Source organism: Felis catus, chromosome D1, assembly GCF_018350175.1.
Source record: "Felis catus isolate Fca126 chromosome D1, F.catus_Fca126_mat1.0, whole genome shotgun sequence".
Lineage (NCBI taxonomy): Eukaryota > Metazoa > Chordata > Mammalia > Carnivora > Felidae > Felis > Felis catus.
The window spans coordinates 88,865,597-88,874,629 of NC_058377.1; positions in this window are offsets into that span (position 1 = coordinate 88,865,597).

Genomic DNA, 9,033 nt, shown 5'->3' on the forward strand with positions numbered 1-9,033 from the left:
TACCTGGCTGGCAGGCCATCAGGGTCTTAAGTCGGTGAGACCTTGCTTCCCCCGTTTGTGGGGGAGTCCGATCTCCTGAGAGGTGACATCAAGACCCTGAGCATGGCCCTCCTGGTGCCCAGCCCTGCTGTATTCCACACGAAAGGTATGACCCTTTCTGTCTTTCATAATCCTGCCCGGACCAGCATGCAAGGTTGGTTGGCAAAGCTTGCTTTTGGCACAGGTCTGGGGTCATTAGTGTTATGTGTACGAGCTCCAAGAAAAACCAATGTTTTGGAAGAGCCAGTAGATAGGTACTTAAGGTGGTGCCCGTGTATTTGCTGAATGGACAAGGATATGGGTGCGTATATTTTCACCTGGATTTGAAACGTGACTCATGCTTCCCGAGAGCACACCAGACAGGGGGGCAAAAATGGAATGCAGGTGACAGCGAGAAGTCACCTTTCACTGGTCTCGCCGGCTACTATATCCTTCAGCTCTTCTCAAAGTGTCACTAAAGTATTTCTGAGCTCTCTTAGTGTTTTAGTAAACGCTCTCATAAACGAGCCCTTGTCACTTCCATTTGGGGGCTGCTCGTGACCTCTTGTCCACCTCTGACCTCTCCCACTGGAGTCCTGTGTCCATGATTCTTCAGCTAACAGGCACTGGAAGGACATACATGCCCAGGACCTTCTCCGTGCACTCAAGGCCACCGCTCAACTCATAGTACCTACAAATCTTTGCTGCTCAAGTTTTGCTCGTAGCTTGTCTCTCCCCAGATCTCTTACATTAAGTCCATATGGAGTCGGGCTCACTAATATAGCCAAGTGACCTCACCATTACTGGGTCCAGAATCATCCCGCCCTTCCCACAATGAATGCTTTGTTATCAGGCCAAGCTTCTCTGCTGACATTCTCTCTCCCTAGGGTTCCTGGCCCAGCTCTGCTGCTAACTTGCTGACTGATCTTGGGCAAAGTGTTTAACCTCTCTGTGTTTCCATCCACTCTGCTCTAAAATATAGGAGATGCACCAGCTGGTTTCTATAGTCCCACCTTCTCCTGCGTTTGATGACTCTTGGAGGCACAGTGCCTTATCAACCAATACACAAGAAGGTATTACATACCACCATGTGCGAAACACTGTCCAGATGCCCTGTAAATAAGGAATTACTATTTTCTTTCTTCTGTCTGACAAGAAACAGACCTCTCTGATTGTCACTGTCCTTAAAACCCTCCGATGGCTTCCCGTCATACTTAGAAAAACTCCAGACTCGGTGGCATCCTACCTTGGTGACATCACCCCATACTTCTTTCGCTCCGGTTTAATATATTCCATATGCCCCAGCCTTCGTTCTCTCCCTGGAACATGCCGCATCCTTCACCCCCTGGCTTTTGCAAGTGCTCACTGTCCTATCTGGACTGCTTTTCTCCAAGACCACCCATGATTGGCCATTATTATCATTATTATTATTATTCAGGTCCCCGGGGTGTTTAACATCCTTCCCCCTCCTCCCAGCTTGTCCTATTCCAGGGCTTGGCAAATTATGGTCAGAGGCTCAGATCTGCTCAGACCCATTTATTTACATGCTGCCTGTGGCTGCCTTTGTGCTACAAGAGCAGAGCTGAGTACTATTTATGACAGGTAGCAGCAGAGACCAGATGGCCCGCAACGCTGAAACTATCGTCTGACCCTTGAAGGGGAAGTTCACCAGCCCCTGTCTAGCCCATAGACTCTTTTCTTCACAGCACCTAGCAGTATCTGAATGGATGCGTCAGTCTCCTTCCTCATTTTTCTGTTCTTCTGCCTCCATTAGACAGATGTAAGTGCCATGCAAGCCGATAGACTCATCTGTCTTATCTGGGTACTGTCCTCATCCCTTCAGTAGCTCGGAGCAGAGGACCGTAGTTGACTCCCTGGGTGCTGTCCTCAGTTCTTAACACAGAGCCTGCCACCGAGCCAATAAATAATGGTAGCTCAGCTGGATGTAGGTCTATTTCCTTTTGCTTTATTGCAGCAACAGCGAAGTTTAGCACGAGACCTACAGTAAGTCCCACCACCTCCATGGTCACTTCCGTGCCCCCATTACCAACTGCTAAGCTCCTCTCTGCTCCCACCTCTTGCCACCATTATCCCTGTCTTATTCTGCTCTGACACTTCTGGCTGCCAGTGTCTGCTTACCTTTCACTCTTCTTATGTTTTGAGCCCAGCTCTTGCCCTTGGGAAGCCAGCAGCCAGCAGCCCTCCAGGGAACAGCTCATTGCTAGGAGGTCAACCAATGGGCAGCACTGCATTCCGGTCAGATATTTCAAGGTGGGGCTGAGATGTGATGGGCTCGCAAACTCAACGCATGTTTGAGAGGGCTTCATACCTTCCCAAGTTGAGCTTTTCTATTTGGGGCTCTTTGAAAAAGGAATCCAGGCTCTAAGGGAGTGGAACTCAAATGCCAGGAGAAGTCTGGATCTTAGGAGCTCTGGAGGTCAGATGTGGAGACACTCTTGAGAATCATTCAGTGCTTGCCGAATTCCTCCACCAAAGCCCACGTGGTGACATGTGAGAATGATCATGTCCTCAGCACAGAATGGGGCGGGGGGTGGCACTTAAACTTCACCTCCCTAAATGCACAGTATCTCAACAACACAATTAGAAACGTTGTGCTCGATTTCATAATGCATGTTAAAGAAATAATGATTTGTTTCTCAAACCTTCAAGCAAAACTCAAGACCCACATCCCACCATAGTTGGAGCCAACGCTAGCGCTCTCCTGCCTGTGTCCCCAACCCCACTGGTACTAAGACAGTTGGGCAAGCAGGGAAACTAAAACTCCTTTGTAGATGAGAAGGATTGACAGAGGTGGTGATAAAAGTAGAGTCTCCTGACATTTAGGCCAACTCCGTTCTTACCTTCTTGAGAGGATGGCATGTGCTGAAAGGTCCCCGTCTGCCCCTTCATATCCACCTGCCACCCTGGTCCACATGCTCTGTAGTTCTGGAGGCTGACGTGTGCGCACATCAGCAGCCTCTCTTGCCTCTGACATCTGGTCGATGGCTCATGGCAGACGAGGGCAGGGGGGTGGAGAGCGGGATAAGAGCGTGCTCAGAGTGTTTACTCCCCAGCCCCCTGCCAACCAGACCTCCACAACAGCTGTGCTCCTCTACGGAAACCAGCTCTCCCTTACGGCTTGAGGCCCCACTAGGTTCTGGGAACCACTCATTCCTCTCCTCCTCCGATGCGGGAGTGGTGGTGGCTTTCTCGTTAGTCACGCCCAGAGTGCTTTAGTATCCCAGCCACACATTTGTGAATAGTACCCTCTTGAATTCTCTTCAGTCCCCCTAGTCAGAGTGCTGTCTGTTTTGTGCCAGGACACTGATAGTAAATGGTACCAGAAGTGGCCCAAGAAAACGGCCCTTCAAAACGGGAATCTGGGATTGGGTTGCTAAGACATTTATTAAGCACACATACAACTATCTTGTGGGTGGAGGGGCACTGTTTATTGTGGTCTGCTGTGGTCTTAGGAATACTTGATCGTTTCTGCTATGGCAGGCGATGCAATGGGTATTGTTTTGAGATCAATGGCTGTGGTTTTAGTCCCTTAGGTGACAATGATGATTATAAAGATTATGGTGCAGGCAGGCTATCTCTGGAGACGCTAAAAGAGTATACACAATGAAAAGGGCAAGTTAGAAGCTTTGAATATTCAACTGAGAATGCAGGTAGAAAATCAGCAAGCCGGGGCACCTGGGTGGCTCAGTCACTTGAATGTCCAGCTTCAGCTCAGGTCATGATCTCACAATTTGTGAGTTTGAGCCCCGCATTGGGCTTGCTGCTGTCAGCGCAAAGCCCGCTTCGGACCCTCTGTGCCCCCTCTCTCTGCCCCTCCCCTGCTCATGCTTTGTCTCTCAAAAATAAATTTAAAAAAAGAAAGAAAATCAGCCAGTTGTGTGGTCTGAAAGGCACAAGTACTCTGCATGAGCAAGTGTCTCAGACCCCAATGGCATTTAGTCCTTCTCCTTGCAGCCATATGGATGCCTTCATGGCAATTTGTCATGGTTAGTTAAAGAAGAAGAAACAATAACGGATCAAGTTTATGGACGGGTCTGCATGGGATCCTGGCACCAACAGAAGTGGATGGCCACTATTACAGACACACTCAGGGGTGTCCCTAAGAGACAGCGGTGATGGGAAATGCTCTGAGTAGAACTTCTGATGGGCTGGGGACTTGGAAAGAGAAGAACTGAAAGACTAGTGACAAGGAGGTTGGGGAGAGGTATGGGGATGGCTGTCTGGGGAGAGGCACACAGTGGGAGGATATCTGTGTCCTCTATACATGCTCACCAAGGGCATTTACTGCGGACGGGGCTCCCAATAATCAAATGGACAAGGTGATCTGTCTGAAGGATATCAGTCTCTTCTAGATGACCCTGTGCTTGCTCCTTGTGAGAAACAGTCATGGCAGCAGGAGTGGGTGGCAATGTGGGCCCAACAACATAAATGTTCCCTTACCAAGGCTCATATAGCTATCACCATTGCCAAGACCACTCTGCCCCAAAAAGAAACACCTATAAGCCTGTAATGTGTTTCCATTCCCCGGGGACCAGCCTGGTAGCAAGATGATTAGCAAGATGAGTCCCTTTTATTATGGAGAAGGCAGGCTTTTGTCCTCATAGGAAAAGACACCCATTTCATTTACAGAATTTTCTTTCCTTACCCTCAGTGCTGTGTAGCATTATCTTTTGGGGTGGTATAGGGAGCTTTATTTGCTAGAGTGGTGTTCCATATGACGTTGACTCCAAGTAAGGGAATCATTTTGTAACAATAGTACAGCATGGGGTTCATGACTACAGAATTTACTGATGTTTCCATATACCCCAACAACCAGAAGAAGTTGGCTGGATGTATTAGTTATCTATTGCTACTTAACAAATTACCTCACAACTTCACATCCTAAAGCAGCAAGTATTAACTCCCAGTTTCCAGACGTCAGGACTATGGGCATGGTTTCTCTGGGTACTTAGAGCCCCTCACAAAGTTAGAAGCCAGATATTGGCCAAGACTGTAATCATCTCAAGACTTGACTAGGGTTAGAGTCACTCACCCACATGGCTGTTGGCAGGCTGCAGGTCCTGGCTGGCTATTGGCTGCAGAAATCAACTTCTTGCCATGTGAACCTCCCCCAGAGAGCCGCTCACAACAGAACAGCTGGATTCCATCAGAACAAGCCAACAAGAAAGCAGGAGGAAGTGAGGAAGACAGAAACCAGAGTCTTTTTGTAACTCAATCTTAGAAGTGACATCCTGTCCCTTCTGCTATATTCTATTCATTGGAAGCAGGTCACCAGGTCCAGCATACATTCAAGGGGAAGAGAATACACAGGGACATGAATACCTGGAAGCAGGGATCATTGAGAGGCATTTTAGAGACTGCCTATCACCCTGGGAGTAATAGTAAGACAGCCTGCAGAAGCCTCAGTTATAGATCTATCTGTCAGGCACTACCCTGTGAGGTTAGGGTGCTGTCCCACAATCTGCAGCATATGACAAATAGTCAACATATGGTCAACATTGCCCCACCTGGAGAATGCACAGATTTGGAACCCCAGGGGTGGTGGTAAAAGTGCCCCCTCTCATTGTTACAAGAAATAACCTTCCTAGAAAAAAATGTTGCCTCCTTTCCCTGTGTCTGTGAGCTTAATAAGATTGGAGGTCCTAGTGCCTGAAGGTAGAATGCTTCCCCCAGGGACCACAGCTATGGTTCTAATGAATTATCAGCTGAGCTTGCTGCTGGCCATCATGGGAACCTCATATACCTGAACCGAAAGAGAAGAGAATCACTGTATTAGTAAGGAAAAATTGGCATGCTGCCAATGGGGCCAAGAATGACTATGGTTAGAATTTGGGGGGATTCCAAACATAGGACACCAGGGGCATCTCCTGGTACCCTTTGCCTTTTGGTCCTGATCATGGGATAACTGTGGCATGCAAATGAAGAGAGCTGCCCTCAGGACTCAGATCTTGTGGCGATGAAGGTTTGGGTCATAAAAGGTAAAGGATTTCATCCAAACACGGTGCTGGCAGAGGGCATAGAAAGCATAGAATGGGTGGTAGAAGGAAACTATAGTTATTACCTTAGACCTAATGGCTGGGTATAGAATTGGGATCTGTAGAAGCCTATTTTGTATCAATTATTTCTTTGCCTCTGCTTTCCTCCATGACCTCATCAGAAAAGCTCTGGTGGGGGGGCTAAAGTCTTAGATCTCAGGTGACAGTGTGATAGAATTCGTCACCCTGAAACAATACAATCATTGAGGGACTTTGAAGATGCTGAGGGACAACAGGGGTGGGCTGAGATGAATAGTTTCTATTTGCTTCTCCAAATTCACTCTACCATTCTCCATCTGTCTCTGTGCCCTGTGAGACTGATCGCTACAGACCACATCAACTGGGTTTTCTCACCTCTGGCTTCCAAGAGGCCCTGGAAGGACATGGCAGGATGGAAAGAAGCAAATGTCGTCATTTATTCCCCAAGTTCCCTTCATGCCAAGTTGCGGACTGGTGGTGGTTGTGGTTCTCCACACAAGATTGGCTTTCTGTGTTTTAGTTTGAGTTCCCTTGAAAGCAGCCCCTGAGAAAAGAACTGGAGTGTCAGTGGTTTACTTGGGAGTTGGTCCCAGACAGTAGAAGGGAGGGAGAAAAGCCAATAAAGTTTTTATTAATAATCTAGTTACTTCCATGGACAACTGGGGCTCAGTCACTTTGAGGACTCTCTGAGGAACTGTTAGCATGTGCCTCAGAATGACTACCACAGAGGCCAAGGACTTTGGTGGTTTATCCATTGAAGCCTATTCATTACGGATTGAAATCGCTCCTGGAAACACAAACTCCTTGAATTTCTGTGTTGTACCTGTGTTGGCTAAGTGACTTCTTGCACCTTGGAGAAAGCCCAAAGCAACAAAGAAGAAAACTTCTTTGAATAGCCTCTGCTCTTGATCTGGGACCCTGGTAAAGTGCATGGAACTGCCCAGCATGCGGTGCTAAAGCCTAGTGGACTGAGTGTGTGTGGTATAGTATGTCATCAGCCTTCTTGCTCTCACAGCTATAGGACCTGGGTTGGCTTCTTCCCTTTCCCCCTTCAGACCTAATCAACCTAACACCTTCTTGCGCTTATAGCCCTAGGGTACTTCGTTATCCCTTGTCTGTTTCCACCAAGGAGATCTACACCTTCCTAAATAGCCCTTCCTTAAACTCTCTTTCAATCATCCTTTGGAGTGGCCATCTGTTTTCTGCCAAAACTCTAGCAGGTAGAATGAATGAGTCTCCAGAGACGAACATATAATGAGCTAAAATGCAGACAACTAGTCTAGACAAGGTCTAGTATTTCTGCAGCCACCCCCCACCTGCACATATCAGTTCCTCACTGAAATGTTCAGAGCCACTGAATCCCATTTTCTGACCCCTCCAAACCCAGAGACTCTGGGAAAAGATTTTTCACAACAAGAAAGTACATGCTTCCTTTCAGAACTAGCATGCAAATTCATTATTTAAAAAAAAAATCTGTATGACTTTGAAATATCTGAAGAGTAGAATTGTTAAGGAAAAGAAAATTATACAATGTTTAGCGGCCTAAAAGTAGCCAAATGGACATCTATTGCTCCATTTGACTGCCCAGCCCCTCAACCTCTTGGCTGTATTTGGAGAATTTCCCATCTTGTGACTCTCGGTGGAAGGGAGAGACTACTTCCCAGGCTCCTTTGCAGCAAAGGCAATTGTATGTGACCTGGGCTCTTCCAAGCAGACTCACGTATTCCAGGCTGACTGGCTGGCTTTTCTTTCTTTCTTTCTTTCTTTCTTTCTTTCTTTCTTTCTTTCTTTCTTTCTTCCTTCCTTCCTTCCTTCCTTCCTTCCTTCCTTCCTTCCTTCCTTCCTTTCTTTTTTCTCTCTTTCTTTCTCTTGCTCTCTTTCTTTTTCTTTCTTTCTTTTTTTTGGTGTCCTGGCCAGAATCAGTTTCTTTACTTTGCAAATAAGTACCCTGAAGTAAGAGGGAAGTTTTCATTGATAGCTCTTTGCAGGTATGTAATGCCTTATGAAAATAATTATTAGGTTTAGTAGTGGAACTGATGAGAGTAAAACAAATATGAATCACTAAATTCTAGTCCTGAAACCATTAAAAAATCAAACATCTGTGGCTCTAGATAACATGTACCTTTATTTAAAAAAAAAAAAAAAGCAAAACTTACCTTTTTTTTAAAAAAAAGCACAAAACAAATAGTGGTAGTAATGCTACGTCAAAGTTGTCCATTCTACTCAATTTAAAAAGCTTTATTGTCACGAGAATCATTTACAGTATATGCGTGCCTGGGTGTATGTGTATGTATATAGGCATGTGTGTGTATCACAAATATGAAATTATGGGATAGTGAGGTCTGTCTGTGTGGAAGATGGTAGGAAAGTGTTCCACTTAGATCACTGATAAGGGGTTCTGTTTTCCTTTTCTGGGAAAAGGAGAAGCTCCAGGTGATTGAGGAGTCACAAAGTGTCATCAGACTCCTTTACTTCAGCTACCATTTATTTTGTGCCTCCTTGAGATACCAAATCTGATTCTCCCACTTCCCCTCTAAATTCAATGAGTATACGTGTGTGTGTTGATATTTAGGTCATTCCTTCCACCAAGACACTCCTTCCTCCATCTCTTGAGTTCTACCACTCATAGTCACAGGTGTCTGGAAGTCTTCTCTCTTCTAGAAATGTCCTATAACTAAAGGATAAAAATAAAGAGAGGTCTACACGGGGCCATGTCTATACAAGGTGCTCAATAAATGTTTGCTTCTACATGCTAGCTCAAACCCAAGAATTAAATCCTCCCTTGTCCAAACATTCTTTCCTTTTCTTGTTCTTACCTAGGTTGGACTGAACAATGAAGCAAACTCAGTCTGAACCTATTGAAACACAAAGTAAGCAGGGCCACCTTATCAAGTATAAAGGCCTGCATGTCTTTGTTTTCAATTCAATCATACCCTCAACTATTAGTGACTAATGTTTGCTAGGTATGATACCAGTGATG